This window comes from Triturus cristatus, chromosome 6 (genome assembly GCF_964204655.1).
Source record: "Triturus cristatus chromosome 6, aTriCri1.1, whole genome shotgun sequence".
NCBI classification, from domain to species: domain Eukaryota; kingdom Metazoa; phylum Chordata; class Amphibia; order Caudata; family Salamandridae; genus Triturus; species Triturus cristatus.
The window spans coordinates 1,451,375,450-1,451,396,743 of NC_140589.1; positions in this window are offsets into that span (position 1 = coordinate 1,451,375,450).

The window sequence follows — 21,294 nt, forward strand, 5'->3', positions numbered from 1 at the left end:
AGCACCTGACCAGTGCTCGCTTAACATGGTATGAGTTAAACATTTTGCTCCAAATATCATTCTGAAACATTTCAATGTTTTGAACCCAGCCACAATGCTACCCCTCCCTAGTGATTCCGGGGAAGAACACCATGATTGTTTGTTTACCACTGAAGAAGAGACCAAGGGACGGGTAGACTTGTTTGTGGATGGTACATTTTTTAAATTACCAGATGGTATAAACACTGCTGCCTATGCCATCCCCAGTTTGAAAACAGTGGTAGAGTCATGTAAAATACCGCAAATGTCAGTACAAGCAGCAGAAGTAATTGCCCTTACATGGGCATGTGAATTGGGTAAAGATCTGATTGTAAATATTTATACTGACTTTGGTGTTGCCCATTCATTTGGGCGATTATGGAAAGAAAGAGGATTTTTGACCTCACATGGTACTAAAATACAGCATGGGTAATTAATAGTAAAGTTATTGGATGCTCTGATGTTACCAAAAAGAGTTGCCATTGTTAAATGCAGTGCCCATAAAAAGGTTATTGACGAGATAGATCAGGGAAATGCTTTTGCAGATGAAACAGCCAAGTGAATAGCCAGATCTGAATATAGTTTAATGTATGTTACAGGACCAGCTAGATGGGTCTCTGAAGTACCAATGTTTTACAATACCTTAGAATGAGTTAGAAAGATACAACAGGAAGCTACCAAGGAAGAGAAAGAGGCATGGCAGACGTATGGTAGATTAGATGATACCCGATGTTGGATAGATCTGTCAGAGAAACAAAGATGAATGCTTCCTAATTGTTATGTTAATGCTATTGTAACTATGGCACATAGCCCGGCTCACATTAGTGCCAAAGGAATAGTGGCAACATTAGACCACGCATGGTTCAACAAACTGGTTCCCAGGATGGCAGAGTCCCATGTCAAAAGATGCATGATATGAGCTACTTATAATACAGGATAGGGTACCCCAGTCCCAACAGGCCATTTTGCACCTCCAGATTTGCACTTTGAAGTCATGCAAATGGATTTCATAGAAATTAAACGGGTGGGCAAACTTAAGTATGTCTTAGTGGTGGTTCGCACCTTTAGTAGTAGGTGCAGGCTTACCCTCAATGAGCTAACACAGCCCTAAGTACTGCAAAAGTACTCCTGAAGGAGTTCTTCTCAAGAATTGGTTTGCCCAAAGTTCTTTGGAGCGACAATGGGCCACACTTCATCGGCCAAGTGATGGACCTAGTCAGCAAAGGCTTGCAGAAAAGGTAAAAGTTTCATGCTGCCCACAATCCACAGGCTGCAGACCTAGTGGAAAGATACATTGGTATCTTGAAAGGAAAACTGGGAAAGATATGTGCTGAAACAAAATTAAAATGGCCTGATGCTGTGCCCATAGCTTTGTTTTCAATGCGCAATACTGAACAGTCAAAAATGGGTTTATCTCCATTTCAGGTAGTCATGGGGAAGCCTGCAAATGTATGGGGTGTACCATTAAAGAAAGAAATTTGCAAAATTGAATATCCTCTACTTGTTGATTATTGTGACCAATTGACTAAATAATTGTGTTTGATTCAGTCACAGGTGAAGGCCAGTCTCTCTCTTCGTCTTGAAGGTTCAGGTCATAATCTGAAGCATGGAGACTGAATCTTCACCTGTCACTTTTAGAGGAATCCCAGTCTTGAGCCACGCTGAAAAGGACCGGTGCAAGTGCTACTCGCCACTCAGACTGCTGTTAAGTGCATGGGACACAAACACTGGCTGCATATCAACCACATTAAGAAAGCTCCATTGCCTTTGTTCTATGATCAATGTGTAAAGCAAGGAATTCTTGATTTGGAAAGTGAACAAATTCCACAGCAAGTATCTTTTAATGATGGGGAGTTGGTTGAAGAAGGAGAAGTAGCACATCCACTGATCAACTTCACTTCTGTTGAGCCCAAATTGATACCAATACCTCTATTTGAGCATCCAGATTGTGATTTGCCTAGGTATAATTTGAGACCTAAGACTGTCAAAAACTATAGACTTTGAATGAAAAAACTATCTCTGGAGAGATAGCAACCCATGCCGGTGGTCAAGACCGCCAACGTCTGGACCTGTACATAAGTTTGCCAGTGAGGCTTTGAAGTAAAGGACACTAGGGACTCTTGATGTCTTTTGGTAGAATAGATAGAGATTTTTAGGAGGTCTTAGCCATGTTACTTTGCTTTTGGCTGTTATGTGTTTTGGATGTGTTTCCTTTCTTGGAAAGAAAACATTAAGAAGTAGAGGCCTGCAAAAACAAGGTTATCTATCCAAGGAAAGGAAGGGTAGAAAAGAGAAAAAAAGGAAAATGGTCTGAGCATAAAGACAAATATCAGGAGAAGCATCACTCATCAAGAACAGGTATTTGTACATCACACACAAATAATACAATATGGATAATACTGGGAGTATTGAACTGAGACCGTTTGTGAAATCACCCTCTGATTTATGGCAGGGGGAGAATACTCCAGTGTCTGGTATGCAACAATTTTTGACCAAGAAAGTGAAAATTGTTGTGCTATTGTGTCTTCTGATAATAATCTTAGGAATGCTAGGGTTGTTCTGGTGGTTAGAAGAAAACCACCCACTTTCTAAATCAGTGACATCAGTCACCACATCAATACCTGCGCATCAGTACATCACCCTTGCCCCTCATAAGCAAGCACATTGCTTGCTATATGTGAATAATACATTCATTCAGGTTTTACATAATGCCCATTTTGGATATAATGCTACAGATTGATGGATATGTGGCTTCCTGCCGTATTCAGTCAAAAGGAAGGCACCTCATATTCCTCCATCTTTATCCTATAATGGTTCTTGTAGTGCCTAGTGGGAATTGAATTTTGCTTCTTATATCAAAGGTACTAATAAAACAGTACAGAGTCAGCTTAGGGATCACCTTTATTTCCTATGCTGGCCAGATAGTGTTAGAATCTATGGCACTGTGGAGGAGAATGAGGAATTTACAGGTCATGATAACTCCTCTATGGTATTATCCTTTAATGAGATAAAACTGTCTAAGGTGGCTATGATACCCATATCTGTGCATGCCCATAATGCCCCCTTTTGTGTTCATGGTGAAGGGCCCCTTGCTGTTGGTAATAGTATTTGCTCCCTTACAGTGATATTAAATTGCACTAGTTCTCCTTCATTTGTGGCTGCGCAAAACACCTATTTTGTTTGTGGTAATCAGGCTTATGTCTGGCTCCCTAAAGAATGGTCAGGCAGATGCTATATTGCATTTATTCTTCCTCCCACTTACCTTTAACCATCTGATTATCACAGGACTCATCAACTTAATAAACGGGAAGTACAGGTTGACCAGACAGATACCACGCTGCAACAATTTATTGATGCAATGAAGGGTCTACTGCCTTTCTGGGATCCTATGGCCAATAGTGTACAGGTGCGCCGATTGATCAGAATAGTGGAAGCTGTTATTAATGAGAATGCTGGTGCACTCTGTAACATTAGCAAGCTACCCATCTAGTTTCCCTTCAGAATCGCATTGTATTAGACATTCGTTTAGCAGAGAAGGGGGGCATGCCACTTAATTGGTAGTTCCTGCTGTGGCTATATCATAGATAATGCTCCTAATATGAATTTGGCCATTCAAAAACTTCACAAAATTGCTGCTGAAATACATCAGGATACTGGAGACTGGACTTGGTCAGGTTGGTTTAGAGAAGTACTGCTCACATGGGGTTGGAAACTATTAGTGATAGCCTTGGTTATAGGTGGGATTATTTTAGAGTGCTGTATATGTATGAATTGTCTTCCCATGTGTTGCAGTATGCTCCTTTTAGCCTGCAAGCCCCCTCCAGTTTCTGTTCCGCAAAAGAATATGCTTATGATGCAAGAAGAAGAAATATCGGATTAGTGTTAGTGCCCTCACAGATTAGCCTTCTTACAAAGGCCCATTTGTTTCTTTTTTTCTCTGTTAGCAATCCTATAATGGAGAATATCTGAAAATTAAGTATTGTCATAATATGAGGGGCCAATCCAAATGAACTATTATTGATTCTATAGGTTAGTGATAGTAGGTAATGGGTAAATGTTGAACTCATGTTCTAGGACCATTTGAGGAAAAGGTTTTATAATATGAACATGAGTGCAGACATTTTTTAAATCTGAAATATGTTTCTTTAATTAGAAAAGTTTTTGTTGTAATTAAAACTGATAAAAAAACAAAACATATATTTACCAAATTCCTAACAAAACACAGAGAAAGAAACACATTTTTTCATTCAGTGTAAACAAGAGACAACACAAGTGACAAAAATGAAAATCCTCATAACATCCGTTAATTTGATTGAATCAAATTCATAGAGATCTATCCATCCATGGGTGATTAGACTCAAATGTTCCTTGAATTTAACAATAAAAAACAAGGCATCGACGCGTTTAGGTGGATTAAGAAATTTAACACCACCTTCTTCAGGACTTTGGGGCAGATTTATGAGCCCCTTGCGCCTCATTTACGCCGCCGTTGCGTCACTTTTATGACGCAGCGGCAGCGCAAATCCTGCGCCATGCTGCGGGGTATTTACAACGTGACGCATCTGGGAGATGCGTCACGTTGTAAAGCCCTGCGCCAGCAGTAGGCGTACCTGTGCAGGGGGGGGGCGTTCCGTCGCAGGAACGCCTCCTAAAAGTGGCTGAGTGAAATCTACAAGATTTCACTCAGTCACTTTTGAGCCCATGCTGCGTCAAAACCCTGCGCCTGCTTGAAGCAGGCGTAAGGATTGACGCAGCATTGTAATGATAGGGCACCCCCGAGCCTTGCTGGAGCTGCGTCTCGCTTGCGACGCAACTCCAGCAATGCGCCGCCTTTCCGACAGGAGATGCATCACGCATCTGCCCATCCGAGTGCCACGGTGCGCCGCATTGTAAATGCGGAGCATCAATGGTGGCGCACGGGTGGGCAGATTCGTCGCACCTCTTCTGGCGCATCTCTGCTGATTAGCAGAGATGCGCCAGATGTCATAAATCTGCCCCATAATATTTCTATTGTCTCTCTTGTTATAGGCACATATTAAAAATGCCTGGATATTCAGCTGATTTAATTATATCGACAGATTTCCAGAACTTTTGTACCTTCCAATCAGTACACAATATCAAGGTTTTCTCAAGTGTTATCAGCAAGTGCAAAATGGATGGTTGGTAGAGAACCAAGTGTTAACATTAGATCTTTGAACAGTGATAACCCACTTCAGATCACCACGTCTCACCTAGAAGCAGTCACTACCAACTCTCATATCAAATCGATGCTTTTCAACTGTAGATCAGCAGTGATACACACAGCCAATATCCCTGAACTCATCATCACTCTACAATTGGACCTCCTGAATCTTACTGAAACTTGGCTCACTGACGCCTCCTCCCCAATGCTGGACATCCTAATCCCTCTTGATTATGACATTTCAGATGCGATAGACCTGTTTAAACTGTGGGGGGGCATTGCTTCCATCCATCGCTCCAGCCTCATGTTGAAACAGGCTCAAAATGTGTTGATGTCCTCTTGTTACCACCTAGTCACCGAAATCTGGAACAATGGCAAGATTGTCTGTGTGCTTCACACGATATATCATCCACCTGATGATAATCTGCTCTTCATAGAGCAAATTATGGAGTCCATTTCCTCTTGCTCGGACCATCACCCTAGCCATATCTTGCTCGGGGATTTTAACCTTCACTGGAATGACATAAATTATCCCTAAGTATGCTCCTTTAAGGCATTCCTCTCTGACCTCAACTTCATCCAGGCCTGCAATGGACCCACCCACAACAAGGGCGCGACCCTTGACCTTATCATAGCTAGAGACAACACCATACAATTTGATGACATTATACCCTGTGATTGGTTGGATCATCACCAAATCTCCATTCACATCTTGGAAAAGGTCATGCTTAGACAAGGACAACCACTTAAACCCCAACAGCTGGTACACAATCTGAGAGACATCAACATCAATAATCTAAGTATCATTAGCAAGAATCTTCTGCAGCCACCCCCTAGCATTGGCAACTTGGACAACCTTACGGATCATTACATCAACTCCTTGTTAAGTATTTTCGACTCTATCGCTCTGAAGCAATTCAAAAGGATTCTAATCAAACAATCCAAACCCTGGTTCAATGGTTCCCTAAATAAGGAGCGTCGCAAACGTAGGCTTTCTGAGTGACTATGGAGAAATTCTCCCTCCATTACAAGCCTCAATCAGTTAAGGAGGATGAGAAACACATACAACAAACATCTTCACAGTACTAAAACAGATCATTTCAGGGCTCAGCTAGACAGCACTAATAACAGACCCAAGAAATTGTTTGAAATCAATAAACAACAAGCTAACCACTCTACTAATCGTATCTCTGCACTCAGGACCTCCTGCCCCAGTGAGGAGGACTTCTCAGCACACTTCTCAGAGACGTCAAGAAAATTTGAACTTGAACGGCAACGTGTGGCACCTAACATGCTACCTTTTTGCGGTCTTTGAGGTCCCTTGCATCTGCGGTACCTACTGCAGTGAGTGCACCTTCCTACCTCACAGTTTGCACTCCTGAAAACAATGCTTCTTGGAATTATTTCCTGCTCCCAGATTATGTGGAGCTGTTACATTCTTTGGCGTCTTTAAAACCCTTCAATCACTTCAGAGATCCTCTACCCGCTAATCTTCTCAAAGATCTAAATTTGGCCATTCTTCCACTTTGGGCCTGGATCATTCAAGAACCTTTCTTGCAGGGGAGGATTCCTGATAGCCTCAAGATGGGGCAAGGCACTCCCATCCCTAAGAAGCCTAATACTGACTTAGCAAATCCCCAAACTTTACATCCGATTACCAGCATTATGACTAGCTAAATTGCTGGAGAAATGCGTTCCCACACAGCTCTGCAACCTCATTGAGAAATGTCAGCTCCTTGACCTCTACCAGTCAGGTTTCAGAGCGGGGCACAGTACAGAAACAGCTCTAACTCACATTGTTGATGACGCCTTGACATTTCTTGACAAAATGTTCCTTGTCTTCTGATCCTTCTTGACTTGTCCTCAGCATTTGACACCATCACACATGAAAACTTGATTGATATAGGATGGTGTAATCAGGCCCTGTCTTAAACTAGTTTGCCTCTTTCTTGCATAACAGTACCCAATGAACCAATCACTTGCTGCTCGTACCTCGGTCACTAGTTCCTCAAGGTCCGGAACCTTCGCCCACGCTCTTCAACCTTTTCATTGAACCTCTCTCCGATATTCTGAGCAACTCTATTATTCAATACCATATGTATGCTGATGACACTCAAATGTGTTTGAAGATCTCCTCTCTAGAAGACATAAAAGCTCTAAATGGTGTGTTCCTAAAAACTCAAAAATGGATAACAAATAGTCAACTGTTGTTAAATACCCTCAAAACAGAATTCCTTCTGATTGCCCCCCACAACCACTCAGCATCTACTCAAGACTGGATCAAACAACTTTCTGCACTCAACTGCACCCCTCATGTTGTTGACTCGGGTAGATCTTTAGGTAATACCTGGACAAATACCTATATGTGCAAGATCACATCAGTACCACTATTAGGGGAGCCAATCATCAGCTCAACACTCTAAGGAAAATTAAGCCTTACTTCCTGAGGACATCCAGTTAGCAATCCAATCCCTAGTTATCTCATGCTTGGAAAATGGTTTGGTTACCCTAGCTGGGCTACCAAAAGCTAGATTGGCTCCGCTTAGGGCCACTCTGAACGCTTCTGCCAGACTTATCACGGGCTCTAGAAAACATGACACTATCACACCTGACTTAATTCACCTTAACTGACTTTCCCTTGAAGCAAGGATTTGTTTCAAGATAGCCTGGCTGACGGGCAAAGCTATTCATTACATCACCCACGTCTACCTGGCAAAAACACTTCAGCTATCTGGCACAAGTCAGAAGTTAAGAAGCTCTTATACTCTACTCTTGAAACCTCCTAACTTCAATAAGAAAAGAACATACAACCATGCATTCTCTGGTCTTGCTCCAAGAATTTGGGACGCTCTTCCTCCCGAGATCAGATCCAACCCATCGACTGCCTCATTCAAAAAACATGTCAAATGGCTACTCCTGAATGACCATCAACAGTTATAGCCCTGATGCCATCTTTAATCTACTTCCATCTCCTGCTTGACAGTCTTTTATACCTTTTGTTCAAAATGAGTTATGTTTCTCATAATGTGTCCTTTTGATGTACTGCTTTGCTGGAACTTTACAGCTCCCACTAGTTGGGCAGACACCTTGGATCACCTTTATTATTTCGTCTTCCCCGTGCTTCCCGTTGACCTTTTTATTTTTCAGATACTTCTTACGTTCTATTTTGTACTGTACTCATGCTTTTACCTCATGCCACGCACGTTCCTTTGTACATCGCTCTAATACTCATATGGGTCATGTTCACGCTTTGTAAAACTTTTCAAATAAATAAATAGATTTTGTCATCTTTATTCAGATTAGTCCAGTTTACAGAAATATTGGGTACATGGTTGATTAATGACAGCATAAATCAAGACAGAGTGTTCCATAAAGGAAATTGTCACAATCTAGCCAACCTATCCTACACAGAGAAACCCATAAAGAGTTCCTTTTCAGAAAAGAGCAAGAATTTGGAGCATAGTTAGAGGCTAGAACTTCCCATAAAGAGTCGTTACGGAAACTCAGCCGAGTTCCCCACAGCTACAGTAGCAACCATCTGAATATCAGTAGTAAGGGAATGATCATTGCAGTTGCATTAAACAGAATAAAGGAAGAAGAATAAAAGTCACATTTAGCAATAGCTGTTGGTAACAAAGGGCAAGGGTGCAATAGAGTGATTCTCCCATAGCAGTCATAGAGGGTCATGCGGGATCTCCTATCAAACTAACTAGGAAAACTCATTAATATAAAATCAGACAATTATGTAATGAAACTTAGTAGGTGTCCGATTCTCTCGTCCAATATAAACCACTCATGCGATGGTGTCGTCAACATCCGTTGCTTCTCCTCCCGATTCCCACATTAAACATTCATGCTAGTATGGTAAAACACTATGGCCACTAATAGAAACATGGAGGAAAGTTCTCATGAGAACCTTCTTACCAAAGCTTAAGCTGTGTTCAGTGTCTATTGTGACTACAAAGGCTAGTCATGTTCAGTGTCTTGTGAATACAAAGGATAGTCAGAGGCGCTGAAACAAATATATCAAATCGTCCTCGGCATCCACCAACACGAACACATCAGCCAACACCTACGAAGTCTCCACTGGCTCCCTGTGAAGAAAAGAGTCACTTTCAAAATCCTCACTCACACCTACAAATACCTACACAACAACGAACCCAAATACCTCAACGACAGAATCAACTTCCACGTACCCAAAAGAAACCTCCAATCTTCCAGCCTCGCACTGGCTGAAACCCCACGCATCCACAGAGCCAGAGCAGGCGGAAGATCCTACTCTCACATTGCAGTCAAGACCTGGAACGAGCTACCATCAGACGCTCCCCTCCCCCTCAGTGCTTTGAGACCCTCACAGGTGAAAACAGTGCACTAACAATTCCCTGATTGATTGATTGATTGATTGATGTTCTAGTTAAGCACTAGTGTACTATGGCATACATGGGGAGCAAACTCCCTATGCTGGAAGGGTCGAGAGGATTCTTATAATGGGAGTACGTCCTCCCGTGTGTATACACTACTTCCCAAAAAGTACTCCACACTTTTATGACCAGTGTTCACTATCCTCTGAGAGTAACCCTGGTTGGTAAGGGATGGGAAAGATCTTTTCAAAGTGATGAGCTGAGCTCCACTAGAGAGTGGGGAAGGACACACATCCTTTTGTTTTAGTTACCCTCACACACCCTAGTGGTGTCATGCTTCATCATAGGGTCACCCTGACGCCTAAAAGTCAGGGTGGGCTCGACCATATTTCAGGGAGCTCTTGAATAGATGTGGCCAGGGGGAGTTAAAGATTAAAAACCCGCCACCAAATCCCAGTATCCCTTTATTGGTGGATCTGACGGGGATTTTAAAAAACAAAGTTTAATGCGGGTCAAACAGGAGATTTATGGTCCTACGAACCTAGTGCCAACATGTTTCAGTCCTTATTGGCCAGATTGGTCCGGGACTTTCTTCAGGGGTGAGAATATAATAATCCTCCCTGACTCCTAAATTGCTTACTAATCGATAATTTATCTATGTTTAGTGTTCACTCCATCTGTAAAACAGAAAAAAGAAAAAGAAGATCATAGTGCACCGTGTTTTGTCAGTACACTTCAAACTTTCCCAACCGTGATGTGCTCCAATGTGCACCCATGTTATCTTAACTGCAGGGTGCTGAGAACAAATCACATTTCATATCCGCTAATATGCGTGAGCAGTATCAAATACTTTTACCACACACAGCTCGGTGGTTGAATCAAGTATTGTGGCAACAAAAGTCGCAAATTATCAACATCAACCTGTGTTTGCGTGTGTCCAATCTCAGTAAGAAATCATACCTGTATCTCTCTCGTCAAACGGCTAAAAAGTCACTATCATTCATGGTGTATTCCCTCTCATTCACATTGAAACTCGTCATCCTTACCCCATCTTAGGAGAGTAATCGTGTCTCAGGGAACTCCGAGAAAGGGGTAGCCCTTTAGTCAAACTCTGTTATGTTCCACCATCAGGCCAATGTGCGTAGGTGTAGGCACTATCAGTGAATAGTTATTAGGCGCCGTCTGTTTTGCCTTGGTTCTGATTATAAACAAAAAGGGACAGCATTTCCCATCATCAAGACAGACACGTGATCACCACGCGTTCCATAACGCGATTTGGTCATTTCCGCCCAGCCGCAAGGGCGTACCGCTCCTCCAGTTTTTCCCGCGTAGATGTGAGGCATTTAATCAGGATCACTCCAGGCTAAAATTTCACATGCCCAGGGATCCGAACCGAACAGGTTACACCGCAGGGCAGGACCCTTCATGATGTAAGTAGACGACAACCCCTGCTTCTACACCAACAAGTATGTTGATTAGCATATCGCTTGAGAAAATCTTTCTTCTATCAGCTTATCACTTAATTTCTGTGTTTCTAGGTTTTCAATGGATCCTAACAAGATTGCAGCCAAGTTAGAATGGTCGTCTCCCACAAATGTTGGAGAATCATTGTTTTCTTTTGCTTGCAAACCTTTATTGCTGGTTCATCAAAGAGTTTGCTCAATTAATTAGTGACATTATTCACAGTTTGAAAAAAGAAAAAATAGTGTTTCAGTGAGATTCCTCAGTACAGTTGGGGTTTAACACACTTAAAAAGTATTGAAACAAACTCCAATTCTTCATCATCCAAATCCCACCAAGAAATTGATAGTGGTGACTGATGCCTCAGAAAGGGCAGTTAGAGCTGTCTTATATTTAAAGAAGATGATGGACTGGTACATATACTTTTTTTGTATCTGTCTCACGTATTGTCAGAAAAAGAATGGAATTATTGAATTTTTGGAAAGAGAAACTTTGGCAATGGATATGGCTTGTACAGAATGGCATCATGTGGTATTTTGTACTAATAAAACTTTGGAAATTCAAGTACACTGTAGACACCTACAATGTCTTTGAAACTTACAATAAAAGAATAGCCGTAAAGCCGGGTAGGAATTTTCATATTCATAGTATGATTTTATCCCAACTTATATACATGCATTGAGAAAGGTTTGTTAATACATTTGCAGAAGTGGGTAAGTAAATCTGAGCAAGTATAGGAGTAATATTCTTTACCTGATTCCTTCCATATTGTTGTTATCTGACTCTGAATACTGGCATGGCAAGCTCTTATATTCATATTAATCCAATCCATTATGGCTGTCATCTCTATTTAAATGTTATACATTTCCCAGTACAAGATAGCCTCTGTAAGGTTCCTCTGTCTTCATGTCCCGTTTAAATCACATGTAAGGAAACTCATATTGGATTGGGTGCATAGTAACCCATCTAAAGTCTATTTTTCATCGCCCACTTGATGTCAGTTTTGCCCTAGACTTTTTTTGCTTTCTTCTATAGCAGTATGTTGGAAAGTAGGACTCGCTTCTTATGGCTACCCCCACTTTTTGCTTGATGTGATGCTGTTTTTGACTAGTCTGACTGGGATCCTGCTAATCAGGACCCCAGTCTATCTGCTTTCTCCCTATCCTGTTGTGTTCAGTACCTAGGTACATCCCAGATTGTGTACTGGGGTAACTTTGTCAGTCACTAGTATATGGTACCCATGTGCCGAGGGCTTAGGTAACCCAGAGGTCTCCAATGGGCTGAAACATGCATTATGCCACCCATGAGAGACCATTCAAAATGGAACTACAGGCCTGCCATTGCAGCCTGTGTAAGTTGGTGCATGCACCACTTACTAACGATATAGGTTTACTATATCTAAGGGTCACTGCACTTAAAACCTATAAGTCACCCCTATAGCGGACATTTACAATCCTGAGGGCAGGGTGCTTGGTTCTAAGTGAGAGGGTGCCCCTGCATGAGCAGGACACCACTGCCACCTTACGGAGTCCATTCTCTCAGGTTGTCAGTGAAGCAGTCATATACTATATAGAGGGGCATCCCTTAATCGCGTGATGACCATCTCGAAAACAGCTGCAACAAATTCTATCATGTTTGGTATCAAGTATGTTGGATTCATACCCCCACACCGTAAACGGTATGGGAGGTATGATTCCAAGCACTGGAAGAGCCCTCCGTTAGGCTCTCAGTGTTCCAGGTACCAACCTTCTAGTCCAGGACAACACAAAATGGTTGCTGCCAACCAGAGACACATCTCTGCCCTCCTGTGGGCTGAGCCAAGCCTGAGCATGAGAAGAGAGAACAATAGGCATCCTGTCACAGGGTGGTGTGACCACCTCCCAGACAAGATTTAGTGTATTAGGGCTGGCTGGGTGCGCTTTCCAGTGCCTGAAAGTCTGCATGAGGGGCACATTGGGTGTCCCTGTGCATAGTCCAGTTCAAACCAGTCCTAGGAGCTGTTGGCTCCTGCTCTGGCGTGATACTGGACAAAGGACATGGGAGTAACATTCCCCTGTCCAGAACTCCCCCGGGAGGGTCCCCTGAATCTTCCCAACACTTTGCTTAGGGTACTAAAGGGCTTACCTGGGTGTAGGTCCCTAGATTCGTCGTGGGATTAGACTCAGAACTGAAACCACTGCACTTCTACCGTCTGGGCGCTCTGGACTTTGCTGGACATCGTTTGGGCCTGACTTCGTCTCCCTTCCTGTCTGCTGCATCGTCTGTGCCAGTCCATCATACAGGAACCTTCTAAGACCTGTGAAGCTTCAAGGACAACCAGAGTAATTCCCTTGGAGTGAAGGAGTCACTCCCCTGCATTCACAGGCAACGCAATGAAGATGAACGGTCTGCAGATCCCAAACTCCTCCGGACTCCATGGGCTCTGCAACACAGGTGGTGGTTTTCCTCAGCTCCCAAGGCCTGCTCTACCCTCTCACCAAGTTAAAGGCCAGTAGTCCTTGTGGGAGTTGCAATGACCGAACTCCTGGGTACCACGTCCCTTTGCAGTTGCAAAGGCTTGTTGATATCTGACATCTTTGCAAGAAGATCTTCGGGCTCCAACTATCCCCAACCTCGAGTACCTCCAGTGACCAGAATCTTCAGCCACACCGCATTGTGTGCATCGTGGCCTGCATCTTTTGGTGAGCTGCTTGAGGTCCTCTCGCTACTCCTGTGCCTTTGGCCTGTGGGTCCACTTGAGGGTCACACTTGATTCTTTTGGTCTCCCCTGATTGCGAGGGCCTGCCCTGACTCCCCTGCTTGTGGTAAGTCTCCTGGCGCTTGCTGGTCCCAACCGTGCACCTTCTTGACTTCCTGAATGGGTTGCATTTGCCAGGGCTTGTTGGTGCTCCCTCTGGGCGCCGGCCCCTCAGCACTCGACATCCTTCATGGAACAGCTTGTATCCGGGTCCTGGTCATCCTCAGCGTCGCACGGTCCTTGCAGCTGCAGTGTCAAGGTCTCCTTCATCCTTCCTGAAGCACCCAACATCGGAGGGCCTTCGTCTTCCAAGTTTCCTGGTCACTCCCAAGTGACATAGACACTGCCCCCTCTGCTTTCAGGTACTCCTTGTCAAGAATCCATGTTTGGATTCCTCCGGACCCTTTCTCCTCTTCCAGCAGCAGCACGTTCCTGAAGTCCTCCATTGGGTTTGACAGCGGTTTCCGATGCCACTTCACACCTATGCACCCAGCTCCCCTGGGATAGGAAACTTGGATACCTTGGTATCCATGGCTGGGGTGGCTCTCCAACCTTCTGTCTTCCATGGGGTTTGTTCAGTGTCCACTGGGAATGGTCCCCAATCTTTAAAATTCCAACCGCGACTTGCACATAGACTTTTATGGAGCACACGGTTGTTTTCACACACTGCACACGCTCTCCATGATATCCCTATCTACTTACCTTGGGTAGTTCTGTGGGTCCCCAGCAATTCTACATTCTCTTGACATTGTCCTGACTCAACTCGTGGTTCTTATATCACTTTCTTATTTTATGGTTTGGTCCCCCCCCCCGGGGCCCACTGTGTATTAGTGCTATTTACTATGATTTATTTGCCAAAGTATTATGTGCTTTGTGTCTATCTCTGTGTAGGAGATACTGCAATGTACTAGAGAGTCTTCTATAATAAATACATATTTTTATACATACTTTAGGTGGTTCCTTTTCATATAATCTATACTATAAGATTACATTCTGGTAAAACAAGCTGCTTTCCACTACTTCAAGACTAAGCCTTAAGGCTGCTCTCCACAGTTACCACTTAGATAGCTTTCTGAGGTTGTACGAGGCCTCCTAAATCACCATAAGGGTTGTCTGGACTGGTGCAAGGTGACCACTTACATCAGTGGACATCATATACCAGGCCAGTCTCTCACACAGTAGGATTCCTGTTGGTGTCCTGGATTCCAGAAGTCTTTTCTGGCTCTTGTCTCTGCTCAGATTATTTAGTGACTTCCTTTGCCCTCTATCAAGAGGCTAGAGGGTTTCCTTCCTTGTGTTTTCCCTCCCTCTGGACCAATTCTAGAAAGCACAGGTCATCTTTTACATGCATGAACTATGTATGGTGGCACTGTAGATGCTGGAGAGGGTCCCCACTTCCTTGGGCAGAGAAACTTAAAGGAGCTGGTACTTCGTACAGCCCTCACCACCCTTAGAACCGGTTTACCAAACTATAGTACCTATCCAGAGACTGGCTGAGATTATTCTAATTATGACATGCTCTTTTGGGTGCAACCCAACAAGCTCAACATATGAAGGAGGCATCATTATAGGACCATTTTCTCTATGTTAACCGCCCAAACAGATGCATCCCAAAGGTAAATCAAGCGAGTTTTTTTAGATTGCCACCCTTACAGTGTTGCATTTGTTCTTGAGCTCTATGTAATACATTGTAGTTTTTATTGCTTGCTCACAAACTTAAGCCTGAGAAGGTCCTTGTTTATAAAATATCTGAAAATGTTCAGCTGAGCCAGTAATACCAACTAAAATGATAGCTTTTCTTTTCTTAAATGGAAGCATGTGTATCATAAGGCAATACCAAAGATATCCAACGCATTGTTTACCTCTACAGGCCATATTCAATTTTACTGATCAGTGTGTCCCAAGAAGAGCATTTCACCACCCCCAAGTTACATGTCGAACAGCTTGCCACTACAACCAGGATACAAAGGACATACTGTAAGTACTGCAGAGTCCCAAATTGTCTGTCAATATCTATAGTAAGGAATTCCCACAGTATTTCAAATATCATAGCTTATTTGAGGTTGAAAGAATCTTAAGTCACCCTACTTTGCAGAATTTGGGCATGGGATGTCAGCATATAACACTCTGCCATATACATTGTTTACACTGATAATATAACTGGTTCTCGCTCTACATTACACAAAGCCTCTAGTCGCGACCTTATATTTTTTAGATGCAGAGCCCAACTATAAATTTGCAATTCTTACAATGCAGGTGCCCTTTTCCATGAACATCCTTTTATCTTTTTCCTTGACATTCATGTACCCTTAAATGCCCAAAGCTATTAATCGTACTATAGATATTATCAATAACTTTGTTAATAAAATATAAGTAGACTATGCTGTTTTCTTCAGCTTTGCATGCTCGAATAAAAAGTGCAGGGTTTAGAAGCATGTTTAAGTTCTTAACTAATTATTTTATACACTGTAGGGAATCTGGTAATTTTAAAATGATATTTCATTTTTTTGCAGTGTTTGACTCTTTGACCAACTGATGAAATGACTGGCTAATAAGAATCTTTGCCAATATGTACTATCATATTTACCCAATTAGTATTGCTATCAGGTCAACTGCTAAGCACAATTCAGTCAAGGTGTAGACAAGTAACCGTGAAAAAGTGCTGTCACCATGTACATGGGATGGTGATGAAAACATGGCATAAGACCATCCACATACCAACAAAATACATAGTTATAAGGTATCACATTGTTATTTGTAAAAATTTCAGATCATTTTTACTTTTTACCCAACTGTACTTTATTTTTATTTTTTTATTTTTATTTATACAGCGTGAACTCGACATGAAGGGATCAGAGTGCTTTACATGAGCATCAGTTGCGTTTACTGCTTGTTTTTCGAGTCCTTAGTTACGATGTTAACAGCGAAATTTCCCCAACAGCAAAAAACCCACAAATACAATGAGATTTTTGTGAAAAAGGTCTTGATTTATGTTAAATATGATATTTGCCATGGGGACAGTAGGCAGCTATGAATGTCTACACAACAGCAGCACTGTATTAATTCAGTCAGGTAAAGAGTACAGAAAACCACTGGTGAGCATGACATTTCAGCTGTCGGAGAATGCTGGGTTACAAATAATGTGGTATAATTCAAAATGATAAAGGTTCCACATGGTACTATACAGCTGGCACAGTTAACCACCCCTAAATTGATATAACATTAATTAAGGAACAGATTAATGACCCAGAACTGTGTACATGAATTTGTTTATCAAAATACTTGAATATAGTAACTTTTTAATGGATTAATAGTCCTGTAAACCAAACTGACAGAGTGATTGTGGGACCTTACGAATTGTTAGAGAGAGTAGTGAATTGTGAGTGTGAGAAAGAATACAATACACAGACTTTCTAAACTTAAAATAGTCTAACATATGCCCATCGGACACACTGCCAATGAGAAGACTCTACATATCCTGCATGACTTCTCCTTTCAATTAAATATGTACTTTATAAAAATCAATGCAAAAAAAAGATGCTATGTAAACACTGGAAAAACACATTTTGTCTACGTTGGGGCTAGGCTGCTGAATACACACTGATGAGCACTTATTACAAAAGATTTGGAAAGCACTGAGAAAGCACAACTGAAATCCACAAAAATAAACCCTGAAAATAGGACAGTCTAAATATAAGGACATGGCTTCAGATATAAAACTTAGTCGAGGCAACATTAACATTTGTAACAGACTCACTCTGGCAAACCGGTAAGAGGGAGATTAATCCAATGTTTAAACAACTTTTCAAACCCCTTGCTGACCTTATTAAAGTTCATAGAAACCAGTGTAAATAAAAAAAATTGATCTGTAACACCAGATAGTTCATCTTCTCTACATCTTGTGCAGCGAAGAAGTCCACGTTCCACTTTAGGACTTGTTCTTATTTAGTAGATATCCTGACATCAGAACAAACTCATCCATGTTCTCATTAATAAGTGAAATGGTCCGAGCTGGATATAAGGGAAATTTCCATAAATGAGCAGCAAAAAGGGCTACTTTTTTCTCACATCCCATCTAAATGGAATTACCTAAGGACCTAATCATATGTTTGTGTTAGTGGCTCAATCTAAAGATTTATGAGTGAAAAGTGTCTAGTTTCCTTTTCAACAAGAAACGCAGGCATCAGGTGACCCATTTCTTTTTACTGATATTACCATGTGGGGTCTGATAGAGTGCCTGAAGTGTTGTAATTTGGTTTTTCAAAACCAAAGCAGCTAAAGGTTATTCTTAGGAATTGCCAATTTACCCAGCCAAATACCTTTGCTGCATTGATTGCAAATACCATTAAGTACCTAAATAAGGTATCTACAGTCCATAATAAGCAACAGGTAACATCTCCAAAACTCCTGGAAAACATAATGCCTTTCTAAGTCTCATCTGGTACAACCTATATATTTATTCTGTCCTTTTGTTACTATACACAAACATATTTGTAATTTGCTTTTTAGGAGTGATATTTGATGTTTTCCCTTACAATTTGCTAATTCTTTATCTATGTTCAGTATTAACATTATAATAACTTGTGAACAAGCAGCTGAGGTGTACCTCAGACAGAGCATGGTTGAATAATTTTGTCATAATCTGAGTCAAATGCTCAATTACAGCATTACAAATGTGCAATGGAATATCACGGGGTCTTGCAGCTTTGCCTCTTTTCTGATTATTTACACTTTCCCAAACTTCTCCCTCAGATTAGGGCCTTTCAAAGCTGACTGTTGGTCACAAAATAATCTCAGTTGCTCAAAGCTGTCTAGCCACTCTTTTACCTTGCCTGACTCTGGGTATAATGGTAATTAAGACATATTCTGAAAATACTGAAGAAATGCTGGTCAAATGTGATCTTTTTCGGGTCTATTATTTCCCGGGAATCCCTAACTATGTGGATGAAACTTCAGCCTTCTATGCTAATAAAAACAATCTACGTACCTTCACAAAATCAAAATAGTTGAATCACAAAGAGATATATATTCCATACAAACTCAGATATGTATACACTCCGACCCTTGAATATAACTATCCACTTTTTGGTGTTCACTATTACAAAGTGGAGATTTATGAATGCACATGAAAACAGCCGTTGCACACCTGTTTATCAATTTACTCTTGGTTATCATTGTAATCCTTTTTTGCGTGCAGTCTGGGCCCGCGCCTCACCTCGTTGCGCGGATTATATTGAGAATCAACAGCATGCAGCATAAATATGCTGCAAACCCATTCGCACTGCTTCAAAAAATCTGTTTACAAATTTTTCAATATTTAGTTCGTTTTATTTCTGAAATGTTCGCTTATTTTCCAACTTGACAATTAATCACGATAAAGTCGTCCAAATGTCCATAAGCTTCACACCACATAGTTCTGGCAGGTTTTACATCGTGGTGGAGAGGGGGAGGTTACCGCGCTGAATTAACTCTTTACATTGACAGAAGGGTATTGAGGGTTAGTTATTCTGTTAATCACTTATTCAAAAGGGCAGATTAAGCATGCAATGTTTACAATGTGCAAAGTTGTAAAAACGTTTTTGAGTAGCAATATGGCAAATTAACATGGGTTTTGTATTATTCTATTGTAACAGCATCCCCTGACGAAGGGCAATTAAAGTCGCCCAAAATGCATTGGGAATAAGATTTTTTGCTGCAATTCATGAATGAAATGTCCTGACGCAACTAGTAAGAGGCCTGGATGGGCACAACTATTTTGTGTGAAGCTTATGGACATTTGGACGACTTTATCGTGATTAATTGTCTAGGTGTAAACTTGCATATCTCCATCCCTCAAACGGGGGATGGAGCCACCTACCTGCAATAGAATCAAGTTTTGTAAAGACCACCGGTCTGCAATGATGGACATAGTGCTGAAACATTTTAAACACTCACCCCTAGTCAAGAGATCTGGGTTAAATCCATCCTTTTTTTGCTCACTGTACCATCCCAGTTTAGACCCAACCATATTCAAATCAGTCTTGGTCCTGCTCCTCATGGGAACAGTCCAGCCCAAACTGCCAGACCAGGTCCTTCCTGGACCTGAAACAAGCATCCTGGGACCAGTTTCAGGCTATCACCCCTCATCAGCCAGGCTAGCCTCCTCCATTGACTGAGATACCTGCTGAGTTGATGCAATTTCATTGAAGAGATCTGTCGGATTGGGAGTCACCTCGGCAGCGAATGTTCTGTAGAACTGCAAGGTAGTAACTAGGGCAATACATTTGTCCCGCATAACATCTTTAAAAGCATCCCAGTTGTTCAAGAGGAAAGTGTCTTTAGGGTCATTATCTGTGAAGAAGTCCTTGATTGACTTTCTCAGCTCATCATGGAGGAGCCTGTCTCTGCTAAGCATGTTGGGAAAGTACCATCTCTTAATTTTAGAGCGAGGCGCAGGCCAGTTAATCATTATTTCCAGAGAAGCGTAGTCCAATAAACAAATCGGGTGCAAGTGAGCCACGGAGATCACCTGGCGAAGCGTCTGACTAATGAATATGTGGTCTATCCTAGAGTATGATCTGTGGGAGTGGGAGAAAAAGGAGTAATCTCGAGTCGTGGGATTCAGAGATGTCCAGATGTCTATCAACCCCGATTGCTGCAAAGCAGATTTGATCTCCCTAACATAGACTCCAGCTGCAGATCTGTGTGAGTAGGTGCTATCCAAAGCAGGGTCCCAAATAAGATTCCAATTCCCCAATAAAATAATGTCCCCTTTCGCAAACACCCCAGGCATTTTGGGAAATGTGAGGAGAAATTCAGACTGGCCTGAATGGCAATAGTGCATGGGTGACCCATTACAACCCCTTTACTCAAAAGAATTCTTCCGGCTTAGTCCGTTTTCTTGTCATGGGGTTGGAAGTGAACCGGGGAGTGGAAACTAAGTGCGAACCTATTTTGTTTAATTGCAGCAGTGGAGCGAATGATCAGCGGGTAAGACTTTTGTCAAAGTCAAAGGTCCTCACCTTTCTTCAAGTGAGTTTCCTGAAGAGTCACCACCCCCACACAATGGTCCCCTAACAATTTCAACACACTAAGACAGGAGATACCATGTGTTTTTCAGAAATGCATGTATGTAGTGCGTCCGAGATCAGTAAGTAATGGCACCCAGGTAAATCGGTGCTCACCTTATATTTATCTCAGACCTATTTGTATGACCTATCTGTTTTTAGATATAGAAAAGAGTCTTTATGAATACATATTTAGATGTATCAATATATACATTATTAGGGTCCTCACCCACAGGTACCACCTGTGGCATGCTTCATCATCAGACCCTCCCTCACACATATGAAATGTGTGAGTGGACTTGACGCGTTTGTAAGTGGAGTACTATGGTAACTGTGAGTGTAGGCAGGGAGTGAGGGTATGTTAAAATAATCTCCTAAACCTAAAATAATTTTTAATGGTATAAGTTTTGGGGCTAAATTTAGAAGGATAACAGGGGCACTCTTAGGTTTTCATGATCCTAGGTGTCTATTCGGTCGACATGTTTCAAC